Consider the following 20,337-nt stretch of genomic DNA (forward strand, 5'->3'; position numbering starts at 1 on the left):
TTACAGAGAGGTACCTCAAGAGGGTGTTGGTTTCAGCCCCTTTGAGTTACTCTTTGGACATCCCGTGAGGGGGCCCCTCGCCTTGATCAGAGAAGGCTTGGAAGCCACCCCTCCCGGTCCCGCCAAGCAAGTGGGGGACTATGTGTTAGGCCTCAGGCGGAGGATGACACAAATGATGGGTCAGGCAACAGAAAATCTGAAGGCCAGCCAGGAATTGAATAAGTACTGGCATGACCTTAAAGCTTCGCAAGTGGATTGGACTCCGGGGCAGGAAATCCTTGTGATGGAGCCTACAAAGCCTAGAGCTTTGGCCGATAAATGGACTGGACCCTTCCGGATAATCTCCAAGATGGGCGAAGTCAATTATCTGGTTGACATGGGTGCCTCTGGGCTAGCCCCTCAGGTATTCCATGTCAACAGGCTCAAGCCTTTCCACAGGCGAGCAGAGGTCTCATGTCTCTTGCTAGCTTCAGGGCAAGAAGAGGATGAGAGTGAGCCCCTTCCTGATTTGCTGCATAGCAACCCTCAGGATGGCTCAGTGGAGGGAGTGCGTCTCTCTCCAGATTTGACAACAGAGCAGCAGAGGGCCTGCAGGGCTTTGCTCCAGCAGTATGCCTCTCTGTTTTCACTGACACCGGGCCGTATGTCAGATACCGTCAAGAACCACATCCAGGCTGAGGTCGCCAAAATGTTGGATCTGGGTGTTATTGAACCCTCAACCAGTCCCTGGTCCAGTCCAGTGGTCCTTGTCCCCAAGGCAAGTTCCCAGGCGGGTACCAAGGATTGGAGGTTCTGTGTGGACTAGCGAGGAGTCAATGCCGTCACCAAAACTGACGCGCACCCATTGCCCAGGGCTGATGAGCTCGTGGACACCATAGGTGCTGCCAAATTTGTGAGCACCTTTGACCTTACCTCAGGCTATTGGCAAATAGCTCTGACGGACCATGCCAAGGAAAAGACGGCTTTCTCAACACCTGAGGGACTCTACCAGTTTAGGATCATGCCTTTTGGGTTGAAGAATGCCCCTGCCACCTTCCAGAGATTGGTCAACCATGCGCTCAGTGGGCTGGAAGCCTTTTGTGTGGCTTACTTAGACGACATTGCCGTCTACAGTTCCACCTGGGAAGAGCATTTGACACATCTGGATAAGGTGTTGCAGGCCTTGAAAAGGGCTAACCTCACTATCAAGGCCACCAAGTGCCATATAGCTCAGGGGAAAGTTACCTATCTTGGTCATGAGGTAGGAGGGGGTCAAATCCAACCTCTCTCCAGTAAGGTACAGGACGTACAGAACTGGGAGACTCCCACTACTCAAACCCAGGTGAGAGCCTTTTTGGGCCTCACTGGGTACTATCGCAATTTCATGGCAGACTATGGAACCATAGCTGCACCCCTGACAGCTCTAACTTCGCCCAAACAGCCTAGGAAGGTTAATTGGACCGAAGACTGTCAGAGGGCCTTTGAGCGTTTGAAAGAAAGTCTGTGTAGGGCACCTGTGTTGTGTGCGCCTGACTACAGCCGACCCTTTATCGTCCAGACGGATGCCTGCGACACCGGAATTGGAGCTGTCTTGTCCCAGTTAGATGACAAAGGGAGAGAACATCCTATCATATTCATCAGTAGACAACTCAAGGGTAGAGAACTTAAGTGGGCTACTGTTGAAAAGGAGTGTTTTAGCATAGTTTGGAGCCTTAGGCGTTTTAGGCCCTACCTTACGGGGTCCACCTTCAAGGTCCAAACAGATCATAAGCCCCTGAAGTGGCTTATGCAGATGAAGGGTGAGAATCCGAAATTGCTCAGGTGGTCCATTAGCCTGCAAGGGCTAGACTTCACCATAGAGCACAGACCAGGGAAGAGTCACGATAATGCAGATGGCCTTTCCAGAAGGTATGTTGACCGTCTGGATGAGGGTGTCTATCCCGTGGGAGATTAGGCACCCTCCACCTCAGTCTGGGGGGGGCGACTGTGATGCTGGAAATGCATCAGAGGGACAGGGCCTCTGAATCCTTGTCCTTTACTGTTTTTATCGTGTGTTCTGTCGTGTTTTCTGCCCAGGAGTCCATGTGGGACTCCTGGCAGTGCAGCTCTCTTTTGGTTTGGTGAACAGACCCATGGGATACCCTTATGGCACCCATGGGTAGGGGTACAACCCTGTGCCCCTAGTGTATGTTTTTGGGCACCTGTGGGTAGCCCACAGAGCAGGGTATGGGCTGGTGGCAGCTCCATGCTGAAATTGACAGGTGCTCTGGGCGTCCTCCATTTTGGGATACCCAGGCCCTGCCATTGGAATCAGTTGATTCCTGATGGAAAACAAGATGGCCCCTGTGGCCTCTTGCTTTCTATTGCCTCTTACCTTGTTTTCCCAAAGTCCTGGGAAGCCCTGACTCTGTCCCTTCCCCCTGACTGGCTGTTGGGTGGAAGTTCCATATATGGTGTTGTTGTGAAGGCCCAGCTAGACTGACTGGAGCCTTCCCATTCACTGTATGTTGTGGGTACCTCCTGTGGGTGGGACCTGGGTGAAGGGAGTGGGTGACCAATATACACTCCTTGTTGTGGTTGTCTGGTTTCTGGCATGTGAGACAAAGACTGAGACAGCCCTGCCCGAAACTGGCCTGAATGCAGTGTGTAGTGTTGAATGGCTGGGTACTTGTCCCAATCCACATTCCTTGTTGTGAGTGTCTGAAAGGGAGGAGTGTGGCCTGAATGCACTGTGTGCCTGATTGGCTGACTGAGTGCATGAATGCCCTTCTGTGTGATTGGCTGCTGTGTGTGTGCCAGCAGTGTGGATGAGAGACAGAATAGTATATCTGGGGACCTCTCACCACTGGAAATTGTTCAGAAGCGTTCAGAAGCTGAGTCTCCACTCAAGAGTAACTGGAACTGCTGACCCTCGACGCCCAGCTGGAAGAAGAAGACTTGCTGCTGCATTTGCTTCGACCGATCCGAAGGCTGCCGTGTTCGTCGAGGACTGACCCGAGAGAGGACCTGGTAAGGCGCCCTCTTCCCGTGCTCCGAGGGACCATCGAGCACCGCTGAATCTTCGCCGAAGCTCCCTGGACGCCAGACCATCGAAAGGTTGCCGACCGGAGAAGGGGACTGCCGAGGAGACCGAAGTAAAGCACCCGGACCTCGACGCTGTCGAAGTCCATTGCCGTCGACCAGGGTTCGCAGGTCTGTGTAACCGCTGGAGGCCCGTCGAAGTTGTGTTGCCCAGCCGTGGGAACCACTTGACGCCGTGCTGCCGACGACCGGAGCCGTCCGCTCCTTGCCTAAGAACATTCGAATCGAAGGATCCCTCGTCCGCACCGTCGACCGCTTTATCCTGTCGGAGAAAGTCGAGGACGACCAACGCGCCGAGGAGAATCCGCCGGTGGGTTTCCCGCCACCTCACGACCCCAAAGACTCGAGCGACTCGACGCCCTGGCTGGGCCACCGTCATTCACAATCTTTGCGGTCCAGAACTAGTGTCGCCGAGGTGCCCCGCACGCCTCTTCCTCGCAGGACGCCGACGTCTCGACGCCGACGAGCACCGCTCGGATCGAAGCCTGCCGCCTCATCGACGCCGTTCTACCCTGTTTGTTGTCGGACGTTCGACGCCCCGTGTCTCCCGCTTGAAAGGGAAGGCATTCAAGAAGGGCCGTCGATTCCCCGACACCGAACACCGAGTTCCTCGACGCTTCTCGACGCCTCTCGACGATCCGTGACTCCTGCTTTATAGGGGGTCATTCAAGAAGGATCTGTCGACGCCTCTTCGAAGAACTCGACTCCACCAGGTACATTGGGGGGGTAAAAACATTGTAGGAGAGAATAAGACTATTGAACAATATATGGACTGGGCTTGTGTTATATCTCTTTATTTTACAGGTTGCCCAGGTGGGGGGATCTCCACACAGAACTGTGTCCAGTAGCAAGGGCCAGTCTTCTGCCTATTGTTTCAACCCTCTGGTATCTCTCCTCTCTCTATTGCTGGTTTCCTTCTTATTGATCTGCGTGCCATTTCTACAGTATTGTGAATGCACTGTTATGAGGTCTAATATTAGTGGTACCACTTTAGGATTGTAGATATTTATCATTATTGGCTTTCCTGAGCACAAAGTGCGTTGTTGTGATAAGTGTACATAACCCTTGAATATTAATTATATAAAGACTGTGTTTTCAGTAATACAGTGTGTGGACATTCCTTTGTGGGGGCTTGGGGATACACTGTACTTAAGAACCAGCCTGCATCACCTCCTGAGAAGCTAGGCCTTGATTGCTCGTCCATCGCTACCATAATAGAGAATCTTGGCTGGGGTCCTCTGTGCCTCTCCTCTACCATATAGAGAGCGGAAGTACAGACCCCCCCCACCGGTCTTCACACCCGCATCTTGGTGTAGGTTTTTATCTAAAGTTTTTTCCCCACCGTTTTGCAGCCTCCTTTTTGTTTTATTTCCTGGTAGTGATTCATGGGTGAGGGTAGCTTTCCATTTAACTATTCTTGCCATCTCTGAATAGATATAATGGTAGGCCAGCCATCACTAAGCCTAGGAGTGGCGAGTAATCAATGCCACAGAATGTTAGAAAGCCTTTCAGTATCCAAAAGCATGGTGCACGGGGTCCCGGGAGGCTGAAAGTCTCTAGCCCGCTGGCACCTCCTAGTTTGAGGGCATCTAGCATAGATTACTGTATCCAATGTCTGAACCCTGTGACCGTGGTGATCGAGGAATGCTCAGCTATCAAATGAGTTGCACAGAGTTGCTATTACTCTGTTGTTATTTCTCTGTTCATCCGTTAGTCTCCCCCTCTATCAGCAGCTCACTTCTAGAATGAACCATCAGAAAAATAAGGTAAGCGTGGGCAGACAGAGTACTTACTGAACAGACCATATGCATCCACTTTGTGGAACAATGACATATTACTCATTCGTTGTTAAGGTTGTTGTTGTTGCCATCAGCCTTAATGCAACAGTGATGTGAGGATTGCAGATGGGAGGAAAACTCTTACCTTTGACATTTGTACATATTTCCCCAGAAGGTCCTCTTGTGCTCCTCAGTTAATGGATATGGGCGTGATGAGACAATGAGGTGTTTCAGAAAGAGGCCCCAATCACTTGATCAGAGCCGAACCAGAGAGCAGAGATCATCAACTGTTTTCTTCGATCCAGTCCATCCAGTCCATTCCAGTTCTGTCCTCCAGTTTTTGACTGCTATGGACACTCAATGTCAAGAATAGTGTGGAGGGCACCTCTATCACCCAGCTCGAACTTTTGGAACAGCCCACTTCCAGCCCCGCTCTGCTGATGCCAGATCTCCTTTTGGCTCTGCAGCTGGTGCAGACTCTCAGAAACAGCATAGAGAACCTCCTCAGCGGGAACAGCCCACTTCTGGTCACGCTCCACTCCGCTCCTCTGATGCACCTGCGGCTCTCCTTCAAGCTCTGCAGCTGGTGCAGACTCTCAGAAACAGCAACAAGACACACCTCCTCAACGCTATTAGGTGTTGCCAGTGTATGATCAGTGCCACCCATTTATCATGTAGACCTGTCAGATGCCATGTGTTATTATGGTACACATAAGGACTTACACCAACAAAGAGATGGACACCATGATCCCACCCACCTGAGCTCACATGCACAAGCATAAACACGCGCACGCCCAAATGCAAACTCTCGCATGGAGGCTAACATGCATCCACTGATCCACAAACATATGCATTTAAACACATGCACCCATGAAAAAACATGTACAGTGCAGAACACAGACACCTTGTTATTCTGTAAACAGAAAATAATGAATAAGGAGATGGTACTGATGATCACTTATTTAGAGTGCCGGCATCCCTCATCAGATTTGGCTGATAAATGTGTCCTCTAAACCATCAGTTGAGGGGGAGGAGGGGTACAGTGGGAAATTGGATGTGAAGGAGAGGGTAAAATAGTGAGTTGGGTACAGGAAGGGTCTGCCATGATATATGTCCACAAGCAGGGAGCTGGCAGCCCAAAAAACTGTTGCCATAACATTTATGAATTAAGAATACTCACACCATGTATTGACATTGTATGACCAAGTACTAGCATAATATATCCAGGAAACAATACCATAAATATTTTACATTATTTGATCAGGTTGGCTGTGAAAAACTCTGTTATATACTGGGTAATGCCATGATATTCTTTTGTTTTTATTTTGCAAATGTGTTTAATAATTCAAACCTTTTCACAATCTTAAAACAAGTATGATACAGATGAAATTTCATGGAATGCAATATTACGGTTTATGGTCATTGTATCGAATTCCTTGCATCTAAATGCCTTTGCATCAAATTTCAATCTAAAAAATGTGGATCAAATACATTTTCTTTTCATTTTTTGGGTGGGGGACACCCCCCACGCCCCTGTTTTTTACCCTTTGAAATCCTCCCGAACAAAAATGAACCCTTTACCCCCCAAAAATATGCATTCGATGCACATTTATTAGATGGAAAAAAATAAATGGAATGGCATTAGATGGAATGGCATTAGATGCAATGACCAGGTACCCAATATTACACAATGTATATAAACAATTTAAAATAGACTTAAACTACACTAAGTCATTGAAACTTTTCAAAACATCCCAATCATAATTGAATTCCCAGCAGGGAAAATATCTCTAGAAGCAACCAATATAAATCTAGCAATTGTGATAAGCTATTTCCCACCATTAAGTCTGACCATATAATTTTGTCTGAATCGTAAGTGCGCAAGTCTTTGCAATAGCTAAATTGCCTGTGCTTCATATGTACTGTGGCTTCACAAGAAAGAAGATGTTTGATTGTTTCAACCATATCAGGTTTCTTGCATAATATACAGATTTTAAAACTCTATTCTAGATGTAACCTAGGCCCCACACATTCCAAAGTCGTCAACTGATTGCATTGCAATCTAATATAAATATCTCTGCCTCTAGAACATGGAAAAGGAGAAATGTATCTTGATAATTGAGTGCTGGCCCTTGAAAAACTATATTTGTAAAAAAGTACATTACGACTCAATGTATCTCCTGTCTTAAACCAGTCTTAATCGGTTTGCTTTTGACCAAGAGAGGGTTGGCAATACGGTCAGACTTGTCGAGACATAGTGTATCCAAAGTAGAAAGCATTTCCGGACAAAATGTTGTCAGCAGATCTAGAGAGTTATGTTGATAAAGAGTTTGGGATGCTTCAAACAAAGACTGAGATGGAGGGTCGAGGGTCTCAGCAAACAACCTCATTTTCACCCACAAAGCTCTAGGTGCCAAAGACGTTAGTCCAAACTTTGGATGAATAACACTGTTTGGAATTGCTTGTGGAAGATTCAAGCTTCGAAATAGTACCTTCAATCAAGTTCAAAAATGGGCCCAACTCAATTAATGAGACATCTAGATTGTATAAAGATATCACTTTGGCAAGATATAATTTACAGAATGGAATTAGAGTACATTTGCAAAGAGACAACCATCATTTCTTTAGCCGAGCTATCATGACATTGGACTTAGTCCACAAACGTTTACCTATAGCACATTGAGACTCACTATTGGTTGTGTTAAATCCAAGTACTTTATTAAATGAGTGGATTCAAGACGAGCGGTTCGCACGGCCCAAGCCATGGCTTTAGGCATTTGCTTTCTTGAAAATATAATGATCTTTGATTTGTTGCCATTTACTGCAAGAACATTTTCTTCTGCATAAGATGAAAAAGCAGTGAGCTTTTGTTGCAGACCTAAGGTCAACACACATCAAATCGTCAGCAAAGGCCAACCAGTTTATTGTTAAAGATCCTAGCCTAACTGGGAGGGATACAATAGTCTCCCATGAAAGATCAATATCTGAGACATAATGTTAAAGAAGAAGTGGGGCTAACACACATCCCTGCCTTAGTCCCATAAAAGTCCTTATTGCTCTAGATAGAGTGTCAGCCTTAGACAACCACACTTGAACCTGGGTGTCATAATGAAGGATTGAGATGATCTTAATCAATGGGGGCGGCACCTCACCTCTCAACAATATCTGCCACAACCTCTATTTTATGATTCTATTGAAAGCACAAGACATGTCCACTGATGCTACATAGCCAATCCCTGTAGAACTAAACTAAAGTAGACGACATGAAACATATGCATGAATGTGTTCCAGGATAAATTCATTAAGTCTAGTGCCCACTGGTTTTCAGAAACCCACTTCATTTGGGCGTATAATGTCTATCCACCCATATTTCAAGTTCCTTTAAGATCACTGATGCAAATATTTTACCGGTGGTGTTCAAAAGGGAGATTGGTCTATAGTTGACAGAGTTGGACCGATCCCCTTTCTTATAAATGCGGACAATAGAAGCCAAGCAGTACTCTTAAGAATCAGGTCCCTGAAATCCTCCACATTTAAGTAGGTCAATGCATCAAGTACATCATCTGGTAGGTAAAAGAATCCCTTCATAATGGGTTCTGCATACGTTTTCTCATAGTACAGAACCCGATTATCCTCATTAATACTAACTAGGTTGCCAACCTGCTCCCCGGTGATGGCAGTGTTGGTTAACCTCCAAAATTTAGCGACACCAGTGTTGATCTATGTTTCAACTACATATTGGCTGTCATCAAGACAGAGCTGATGTTAAGGACTTTTAATAAACTTTCTATGTTGTTGCAAGATTTTTTTTGCTGTAACGAAAGCATTATCTTCTAGCATTTGGGTGCAAAAGTTTCTAATTAAGTGATTTCTTAAGAATCTTTTTGCATTGCCCACCCGTCTGTCAAATTTGTGTGTGTGGGTCTTACCCAGTAAGCATATGGCTTTATTAGTACCTGCATTTAAACATTTGGTAATTGTATCCTTTATAGTCGGACACATAAATGATTCTAGTCTACCGTCTGCTTGAAAAACTCTATTCACCTTTTGCGTAAATTTTCTTTTATGATTATACATGAAATAATTGAAATCATTGATCCACATTTCCAATTATGATTTTCAGTCTCCTTATTTATTCCTGACCACTCAGTGTTTCAAAATTATAGCCTTTGCATTTCGGACTTCCGTCCATCATCAGGGCTTTAAACACTATTAATAATCATGAAATCAGTGACAATCCCATTGTTGTAACACATTCCCAATCGTCCACCATATAGTGAAATCCGTAACAAAATAGTATCATCACATACCCAATTGTAGTTGTCATCCAAAATGGAATGCCACGAAAGGATGCAGAAAGAATGGAGAAATAAAACCAAATCTACATTATGGAACATTGTTATCATTATTCATGAAAATTTAATTGCATAATTGTATGGGTCACTACCTGTGGGTCTTCTGCTTTTAAAAGATCTCTGCTCTGTAGATGTCTGAGCAGCACTCGTACGCAGTTCCTATTCAATAAATACATATAGAACCCTATGTTATAATCCTTCGAATCTGATCTCTCTCCCAAGGTTTTAGTATAACGTCACTCTCGTTCGGTATTCTTACCTTTCTCAGGTGCCGCTGTATTGACAATCCGGCTGCTCACAAAGAGCCGCCGCTGTCCGTTGTGGCGTACTTGTGTACTAATCTCTTGCGCGTATGCGCGCAATGTTCCACTCGGAATTTCGTTCTCCTCTCCATTCATTAATCTTTAACAAAACAACTTTCTCCCTGGCTTCACCGTGTCACCGTGACCATCGTTTAATTTAAAAAAACATTCTTTTCAGAAAGATATGAATTTATATGTCTCAAACGTGTACTGCTCTGTCGCGCCTGTGCGCGTGTTGGCCACTATACCGCGGGGTCCCGCGCCTGCGCCTGGACCCCGTGGGTAGTGTTCTCTCAGCGTCTGTGTGGTCGCAAATCCCTATAATCTAGGGTCATACTCTGATCTTTCTTGTCCTATGGACCTGAACGGAATCATATTTATTGGAAAAATAATGTGCCATTTCTCGAACCCCCTCTTCCAATCTAAGAGTAGGTTATTCAAAAATTGCCAGTTGTTGTTGGAGTGTATCCATATTGATACCATTTTCTAACTTGCTCATCATATTCAATTTCACGTCTACTAGAGTTTACATATATTTCCTTAACTTACGTGTGCTCAGTCATAAAACCATTTCTTATCAGTAAGAACCAATTCATACTCTGTGACACTGTATACATTTTTGTCCATTCACATTCATATTATGATGTCCACTGGATCCATATGTATCTATATTGATACCATTTTCTAGCTTGCTCATCATATTCAATTTCACGTCTACTGGAGTTTACATATATTTCCTTAACTTACGTGTGCTCAGTTGTAGAACCATTTCTTACCAGTAAGAACCAATTAATATTCTATGTCACTGTGTACATTTTTGTCCATTCGTATTATGATGTCCACTGGAGGGTCTTCACATATGGCAGTGAAATCACTGCCTTACGTCCCACAGGGAGCACCCTGCGGGACGCGACGTGTACCCTCTCGTGTTATCCAATGTTCTATAAAAGAATTCACAAAAAGCACATAAAGTTCATTTCCTCATTTATACCCCCCGGTCTCAGGGAATCTAGTCGATCGATCCAAAATGTTTCTCGTTGGTTCAGCATTTTTCCTACATCTTCATGTGTGTTACGTTGTTGAATAGCCTCGAGAATCTGTATCCTCATCTGGCTAATATTGTGCTTCATCGAATTCCAATGCCTTGCCACTGCTGAGTTCACATTATTGTTCCGAATGCATGATCTGTGTTCATTCCATCGTAGCTTTCCAGCTCTTTTCGATTGGCCTACATAGTAAATGCTGCATGGGCATTTAATCGCATAAATTATATTTGGTGCATCACATGTTGCGTATCCTCTTAATTTGATCTTCTCACCCGTGCGGGGATGGTCTACTTCATCTCCCTTTGTTATGAAATTGCAGTTACTGCAGTGTAAGCATGGATATGTCTCTTTCCTTATGGTCTCGATCCTTTTCTTCCCCGGTCTCGTTTTCACCAATCTGTCTCTTAGGTTCGCGCTTCTTCTGTATGCGAAAGTAGGCAATTCTCTGAACAGATGTTCAACTCTCATGTCGCTTGTCAATGTACTCCAGTTTTTCTTAATCACACTCTTGATCTTATTGCTCTGTGTTGAATAACACGAAACATAAACCATATTTGGTTCTTTCTTCTCTTTCCTAGTATCAGTGTTTGTGGGTTTCTGCAAACGCTCTTTTGCCACCTTTATTTCTGAAGATTTATATCCTCTAGCTTCAAATCTTTCTCCCATTTTTTCAATCTCTATTTCACAAGCCATTGGATCGTTCACAATCCTCTTCACTCGCATCATCTGACTAAAAGGTAGATTCCTGATAAGACTCGGTTGATGGAAACTTAGTCGATGGAGAAGGTTGTTGCGGTCCTCTCTTTCCTGTAAATGTTGGTTTGAAAACTGTTGTTCTGAATTTGTATCGATACAGCCAAAAAGTGTATTTGAGTTTTTGAAGTTTCTTGTGTAAACTGAATTCGCTGGTCTATGCTGTTCAGATATATAAAAAAATCGTTGAAAGATTCCTCTGTACCAATCCAGATCCCGAAAATGTCGTCAATGAACCTGACCCACATTGAAATATAATTTCTCCATACTGCGTGCTCTAAGACATGATCTTTTTCAAATTTGTGCATGAAGGTATTTGCATATGTGGGGGCCATCAACGCCCCCATAGCTGTACCGGATGTTTGGATGAAAAATTTGTTTCTGTACTGAAAGTAAGAATTTTCGGAAATAAATTGCAGTAGAACGAACAACACTATTGAATTATTATAAAAATAAAGCGGTGCCCATCCTACCTCACATTTTCTACATGTGGCATTGAAGTCACCACCAATCAGGATATTGACCTCATGTCCTTCCCCAACCAAACTTCCAATACCTCACCCCGAGCAAACTGGAATTCACATAGTTGGCTTATTGCAGGGTCCAATATAGGTTTATTATTAAAAGTTATTTCTGTCTCCTAGGGCTTCAGATCAGTTCAGCCCTGTGGTATGATTACTTTGCTCCCTTCCGCCCGATTACGGGTTCTCTGCACTGAGTTTTGGTAAGCAAGTTTAGGCTAACTGTTTGTTAGAGAGTTTTAGTCATCTGTATAGCCCGCCGGCTATAAAATATGACTTATGTTTCTGCATTGTAGGGTCTCAAGTCAAGTCCTGAAGACGGCGGTGCACACTAAGCAATTTCACCGAAACATTGAACTGTGGGACTTTGTCTCCCAATCTTGTAATGGGGGAAAAATATGTATGGGCGAAAAACCCTCTTGAGGTTAGAAATAATCACAAAATTATAGAGAGGGTAGAGTCAAAAGGCTTCCCTAGCCAGTCGCGTGATAGGGGGTCAGCAGGACCTTGCATAAGAACTATATCATTGATAGTTCTAAAAAACGAAATTCACCATAGAATACATGAAAAAGCGATAAACATTTATTTTTAGCAAAAAAGGTTTTGTCTGAAGAAATTTTTTTTGTGCCGTGGCACAACACAGATACATGTAAAAGTGCATGTATAATCTGCACAGTAGTGGGTTAGTAAAATGTGGTTACAGTTGATTCAGTGTATTGCCATTACACAGTAATCATTACCAAGTTGGTGACAATCTATTATATATATTGTTCAAAATCACAATACATCCAACAGTGTCGACACTTAGATGCGTGTTTCTGGTTCGGTAATTGATTGACAGGGCGCAGGGGCTGGTACATACGGACTCTACCCTCTCTATAATTCCCAATCTTGTAATGCCACATCACTACAGGTCCAATAGCACACATATGTGATTAACCACACTCATCACCATTTAGAAGACCCAACATCTCTCTGATTATAAAATCAAGTTGTAGACACTTAGTTGAATTCGTTTTCTTTCAGATGATAAACTGAAGCTGCAAACATTAAATATACTGCTTTTTCAGGATGTCTTTATAGCCTGGAGTACTGGCAGTATTAGCCATGATGTTAATTCATTTTGTCCCGCACCTGTGATTAGATTATGTTTGTTTTGAACAATTCTATTCAGTTTAAAGGTACAGATATATTGGCAGCATTGAAATGTTCATGCTCAACATAACCTAATAGGAACGCACACTCAAACTTCCATATATTAATATGAAATGATAACTAATGATATATGGTCTGAAGATTGTTCTTCCTTTTTGGAAGAGTGTTGATTCATTATCACTTCTTCCACAACATACTGGCTTAATTTTCTACTTATACCCGGTTCACCACATTTTTGGTCTCCTTTGCTCTGTTCTCACTTTTCTTTTGACTAATATGTGATCCTCACCCGTTAATGTTCACTTGTTTGTGATCTTTGTAGATATGTATAGATCCAATACATTTGTTTACATTTGTTTGACAAACTGTATGGATTTAATTTTCCCTTGTTGCCTGCACAATACGGATGCCTATTTTGTGACTCATTTTGAGTGCTTGTAAAGTAAAACTTATGATCTATTTTTAGTTTGTGTTTTCTGGTGGAAGTCTCTATTTGTCCTTATTATTAATAGCTCCCAACCAGAATGTTGGATCTCTAGTCCCAACGCCAAGATGTCGGGAGCTGTGTCAGCAAGGAAAACACATCTGTGCTATAATTCTTAAATCATTTGCTATGGCCAAACCCCTGTAGGGTATAACCAGAGAGTCATTGTTTGCTTTCTGGGAAAATACATGAAACCCATTCAAATTTAGAGAGGTAGTTAGCATTGTTTCTTGGAACATATACATATCATGTTCTCCCATATTGGAACTTCACGAAGCCAATTGTGACACGTTATAATAACCACAGCTGTTCCATGAAAAGAATTATAAGAGGATATGTTAAAGATTGGGTTGACAGTTCTTGGGCATAATTTCGTGTAGATGGCCTGAAAGAGCCACGTCCAGTCTGAAGCGTGGTTCTTTGCTTGAGTCAAACGTATTCACAGGCTTTAAAACAGAGACGATAGGAAGATATTTATTGGCATTCATCCATGCTAAGACCACCTGTCGATTTTCTTCTTATTCCTCAATCACTACGAAGAAGATGTCAATTTGGGTACTGGACTGAAAGTGAATTAAATGAAAACCTATCAATCTAATTGGATACATCCGCTCCCATACCATTTTATCTACCAACGAGAATACACATGTACCAGAAGCTTTTTACAACACAGGTCTGGTATAAGCACCAAGTCAATCTATTCTGTGTGGAGCGAACAAACAGATCCAATGTCCTCAAAGACAGCTAATAGCTTAACACAGTTCAAAGAGATCATACTGTTAATTTGGACCAGATTTTCTATTCCCATCATTTGAATATCCAAGTCATGTGTTATAGTAATTTTTTTTGAAGTTGTAATACCACCTACAACATCAACAGAAGGGTATTTTCCTGTTAGTCCACAATTATGAAAAGGCTCAGTAGTCTGATTTGATGAATCCGTTGTGTCAGTTAACCTTCTACAAGGGGGTGTCGAGTCCGATTTCGACAATTGTTGAATTTCTTCCGTGGTAGGACGTTCCATGGAAGGACGTTCCGAGGGGCAAGCTTGAACTTGATTCTGTGTCGAAATCTGCTTCTAAGTTATCACCCTGGCCCTAAGAATTAAGGTCAATTATCTCAGAATTATTTGGCAGGGAACAGAGGGACTTCCTTGACAACTTTCTTCTATTTCCCCTGTTGTTCAGTAGGTTTGTAGTTTTCAGCTGTTGGGGGATACACTGATCTTTCTTTTTGCATTGTTTGGTAGGTAGGATAATACCGATCCCTAAAAGGACTGCTGGAGAGTCACTTCTCTGCAGGTGGTCTGGAGGGGCATACTGGTCTCTTTTTTACATAATATCGTAGGCGCGGTGTTGCCTGCCTCTACAGGAACTGGTAGAGTATCACCTCTCTCTTAACAGCGCCAGACCTTGTTGGGCTATCAATTTGTTCGACAATTGGTTGAGATTGAAATAAATCCTGTGACACACTCAAACATGTAGTACCGAGGGGAGCTGAGAAAAAAATATAATCTGTATCTTTATTATACATTTCCTCAGTCGAAGTTTCCAAATCCAATGCTCTTGAAGGGGAATGAAGAGAACAACTACACTTGATGGAGACCTGCACTCTGTCAAGCTTCTCGAAGATCACCCCCAATAAAGCTGTATTCTGTGAAACTGACTCCTTTACGTTATTGTATAGGTGCCGAATGGATTCGAGAACAACTGTAGGGCAGCAACAGATGGAGGACCAAGCATATAACTATTAGACAGGAAATCCATTTTCAATGTAGAGTGAACATTAGATGGAGTTGTGAATATCACTGAAAGGTTATGTTTTTCTGTCCATTCTTATTGAGATAAGCATTATTGAATATGTTTCCATAAGACCCACCGTGCAAAATACCCGAATCACTTGCCAGTGGATCACCACATATTTCTTGGCACATACGGACAAAATATTCATCCAAGATAATTGAGACAGATAAATCAATATATAGTGCATTGGTAACGTTGGGAACAGAAGCACTAGTAGTTGAATACTCAGCATCCCGGGTAACTGTCAGGTGTTTGAGGTCACAAAAGTCTGTTATTTTGGCTTGTTTTTGCATTGGTTTGACTGTCTCTAGGACTGTCTCTGGGCCTTCTGTGCCATTAGATGGTGGTAACGCATCCCCAGAATATCTAGCTACAACCACGGGGAGAATCGCAGGAGTAGTCGTCACAGAGTCCATTTGCAGAGAAATCTCATAAGATGGCTCCTTTAAAGTCTCCCCCATTGCGCTTGAGGAGGAATTACTCATAAGGATATAGTTAAAGGATAACGTGTGAGCTGTAGCGATCGGAAGGCACTAAGAACCCAGAAGTGGATATAAGAAACGGGAGTGGCAGCTGATTTGTTGCCAAGTGGGCACAGTCAAAGCAAGATAAGAGCAGAACAAGTACTACTCACACAGTAGGAGCAGCTGGTCTTCTTTCAGCTGCCTTTAGACACCCGCGGACCACTGCTGACTACTTTCAGCTCCACTGCCGCACCACGCTCTGCGCAGCATTTGACGTTAAGCAGGCTCCTCCTGCTCACAGAGCTCCGCCTCTCACAGCACTTTAAAACAAACAGTGCAGCCCGCCGACACCACTGACCACTTTCAGCTATGATATGCCCAGGTACTCACATTGTATGCCATGTATTATCAGCATATCACAAGAGCCCAGTATCATATGCTGCATACCATATACTGCATACTGCCATGATATTGTCAGTTATTCAAAGCAATATGAAAGGCATTGATTGTCATTAAATATCCAGGTACTCTCAACATATGCATTTGTGCAATCCTAAACTCAGGTACACCCCTCGCATGGGAGGTACTGTATCATATGCCCAGGTATTTACACCATATGTCATTGTATTGCCATTGCATATAAAGGTAATCATACAAAGCACAAGGTATTCCCACAATATTTACAAGAATTATGTAACATGTACTCAGATGGCATCTCCAATCATGCACAATTTATTCTATGTACCATCCGATGAACAGGTACCATGACCATTTGCTTAAGTTCAGGTAAATATCAGGCTAAGAGGATAGGTGCATTTGTGGAGCTCCAGCATAACGCTAGTTTGGAGGTAAGTGACATCCAGAGGATATTATCCTTTGACGGATATTTAATTATCTTACATATATTATTAGGATTAGATACTTTAACAGCTATGGTGCTCAGGCATGTAAGGGACTACGTGAGACAACGATATGATGATTTTGGCCAAACAGCAAGATGTACCTGTACATTAGGAATGTGCTCGTACAGGGAACAACAGAGGTAAATATTGGGTGCAAATGAGAATTGGGCCCAAGAACAATGTGCATGCATGACGTGTAATTCAAGAAACAGGTACCCTTGCAACGGTCTGCATGTAGATGACTGCGTTCCTGTACACACAGACAGGTGCATGTGCGCAAACTATGTGTGCGCAGTTCCAAAGAAAGGTCAAACAAGTGGGAGTAATAGTGCAGGGACATGTAAAATGGTTAATAGACAAGGGAATAGGAGAGTTACATGGGAGATCCCGAGGTGACGAGGTGATAGTGCAAACGTGCAATGCAAATGAACCACTTACCCATAAAGAAGCAAGTCTCGTATGTAATGATTCACACATTAATCTGGCCCTATTTGCTGGCAGATATGCCTGTCTCAACTTACACATACCCAGGACAAGGAAAGTTGCAAAAGAACAAGCATACGCAAGAGCACTTTTACAAAAAGTGGATCTAGGGTTACACTGTGCTGCAATCGTACAAACCAGGCCAGCGGGAGATGAGGACTACACTTTTGTGGATATGGGATGAGAAGAGGTGGCACAGTTATCCACCACATATGATACTTGATGTAGTGATGGGGTGTCACAGTGAGTTATGTTTACCCTCAGCTCATTCACATGCACTTATGCCAGGCAGGAAGATGTTGGCTGTGCTATCCTCCATGGCAACAGCGCCACCAGTGCTACTAGTGGTTGAATTTCACATTCCAGCCCGTCAAGATGCCTGCTCCATGCGCTGCAGTGTTGCATGCCTTGGAAGCAACAGTACATCGGCATGCTGCAGTTTGTGCTGGCCAGGCACTGGATGGAACAGCATTTTTATCTATTTGCTCATTCCCCCTGGGCACTTTGGGCAATAGACTTAATGCATTGTGGACTGTATTGGCCATACTTCTCTGAACACATGTACAGTAATCGGAGCTTTGACATTCAACCAATATACAGGTCAGATGGGATGCAAGTGGCGTCATTGTTTTTTTGGAATACAGCTGTCCTGCTACCACATATGCCAGTTACATCTTCACTACTCGCCCATGTCTACAGTTACAGGCTGAAGATCCTGGAGACAAAGGGCCTCATTACACGTTAGGTGGTAAGGGAATAACGGTACCGGTAAGGGATTACCGGTATCGCTAAATTCCCTAGCTAATCACGACCCGGACTGGCCGCTATTAGCGGCACCGCTAAGAACGGTACACTAATAGCAGCCAGTCTGTGGGCGCGCGACCCCTCATGTCGGAAATAGCGGCATGGCGCTAATAGCACGCCATTACAAGGCATGCGGACATGCTAATAGCGGCATGGTATTGGCCGAAGAGGCCCATACCGGCAAGGAGAAAATACCGGCATCGCGAACCACACGTTAAGAGAGCTGAGTAGTGTCCCCACCTGCCACAGGTGGCCACAACAGCACAGGTGGAGGCAATGGAGACTGGGGCAGCACAAAAGGAGCACACCACACCCCTTCCCACACCCCTTCCAACACCAAGATGGTTCCAATACTTGCAGCATTACATGGGCTGGAGGACATGATTGCATTGCACACCAACAACAACAGGCAGCACAGAGGAGACGCAGGGGGAGGAGTATGGCGATACTGGCCCAGCAAGCCACACCAGTGCACCCAGTCATACCACAGAGGCAGCCAGCAATCCCCAGGATTCTAGCCATTGCATTCAACCTAACCCCTGAACAGATACACACCCTGTGCCGCCTGGACTGGGATACCATCACCACCATGGTGGATATGAATCACAACGACATGGTGAGCCACATACACATCCGTACTGCCATCCCCCCTCTACTGAAGGTGGTAACTGTGCTCCACTACCTGGCCACAGGCACCTACCAGCATACGGTAGTGCAGATGCATGGCATTTCACAACCAGTATTCACACGCACGCTGAGCCAGGTGCTCGATGCCCCCTGAAGCTCACCAGTGAACACATATCGCTGTCACGGACAGCCCAGGAGATCTCCAACGACAAAGTTGGCATCTATTCACTTGCATGCATCCCAAGTAGCATCGGGGCAATTGACTGTACCTATGTGGAAATGGTGCCCCCACATCACAATGAGGCTGTCTACCGAAATAGAAAGCATTACCAATCCATCAATGTCCAAATGGTATGTGACTCAAAAAAAGAACAACAGTCGCGACCGATACCCCTGATCAACCCATGAATCAATGGTCCTGCGCAACTCAATGATACCACGCAAGATGGAGCGCCAAGCTGGACAAAGTTTGTGGCTACTTGGTGAGTAGCAGGGCAGGCACATGGCAGTGTGATGTGGGGTGTGTTTGGAGGGGAGAGATGCATTATCCAACTGGTTGTGGACTGTCGTCCGTACAATAAAGGGACATACAGATGTACGCCAATGTCCACCAACGCAACACACAATGGAGAGGACATGAAACCACATGCAAGTAGTAAAATGCACAACAAAGGCATCAATCCATAACGCAATACATGACACATCTATCCACATGCACTTTGCACATCATACCATACCCTACATGACACAAAGCTACTACATGCAGCCAATATGCATAATGTAAATGTGCGTTGAACAACATCACAACAGATATGCGCCCTTGAGTGCATGCAAAGGGATCACCTGTAGCCATTGTACAGAACCACACCCTTACACCACTACTGATGTGCCGCTTCACAGCATGGGGACATTGGAATCATAATGCCAGTACACTAGCAGTGTCGTACAAAGGTTGCCTGGGCCCAGGAACACCTAGGACCTATCCACAACCAGGACATTGGAAATACTGCCGGAGGCATGCATGGTGCACGTCCACTTGCAGGGACTAGCTTACCTTCTCACATTGCAGTTACACTGATCGTCTCCATGCATGCTGTGAATCGTGGATGCTAATCAGAATGCTAACAGAATTAGTGTGAAATGTCCAGGTTGCAATTGAGGAGACCAGTAACAAGGCCCCATTGTTCCAGCCATGCAGGTGATGCTGGCTATCCCCTGAAGAGTTGGCTCCTTACCCCTGTATGGAACCCACAGAACAGGCACAAAGAGGAATAGAACCTTGCACAGAACCGTACCCGCGTCGTGATTGGGCAGGCATTTGACCTTCTGAAGACAAGGCTCTGGTGCCTAAGCTGGCCGGGTGAGGCTCTCCTGTACAGCCATGACAAAGTGCCGAAGACAACCATGGCATGTGTCATGCAGCACATTATGTGTATCAGACGGAATGTGTCTATGCCCCCTGACATTGACATGCAACCACCTGATGAAGATGATGTTGATGGGGATGAGAATGGGGGAAATGGGCCACCAGGACATGCAAGTGGCGATGGCCAGAAGGCACACGATGTGCGTTAGCATCTGATTTATCAAATATTCTGAGAAACAAGGGTCAACTATTTTGGATGGAGATGGGTATTGTTGCCCTGCTGTATGTGGTGAGGTGCACAATGGACCCTGTCCCCAATAAAGTACACATACACAATGAAGAAGACCAAGCCTGTGTCTCAACTTGTCAACAGTGTATTATGATTAATTTGTGAACAAAAAGTGCATGGCCCCAACTGTGCAAACACCCTTTCCC

This window comes from Ambystoma mexicanum, chromosome 7p (genome assembly GCF_040938575.1).
Source record: "Ambystoma mexicanum isolate Mex_15411 chromosome 7p, UKY_AmexF1_1, whole genome shotgun sequence".
Classification (NCBI taxonomy): Eukaryota; Metazoa; Chordata; class Amphibia; order Caudata; family Ambystomatidae; genus Ambystoma; species Ambystoma mexicanum.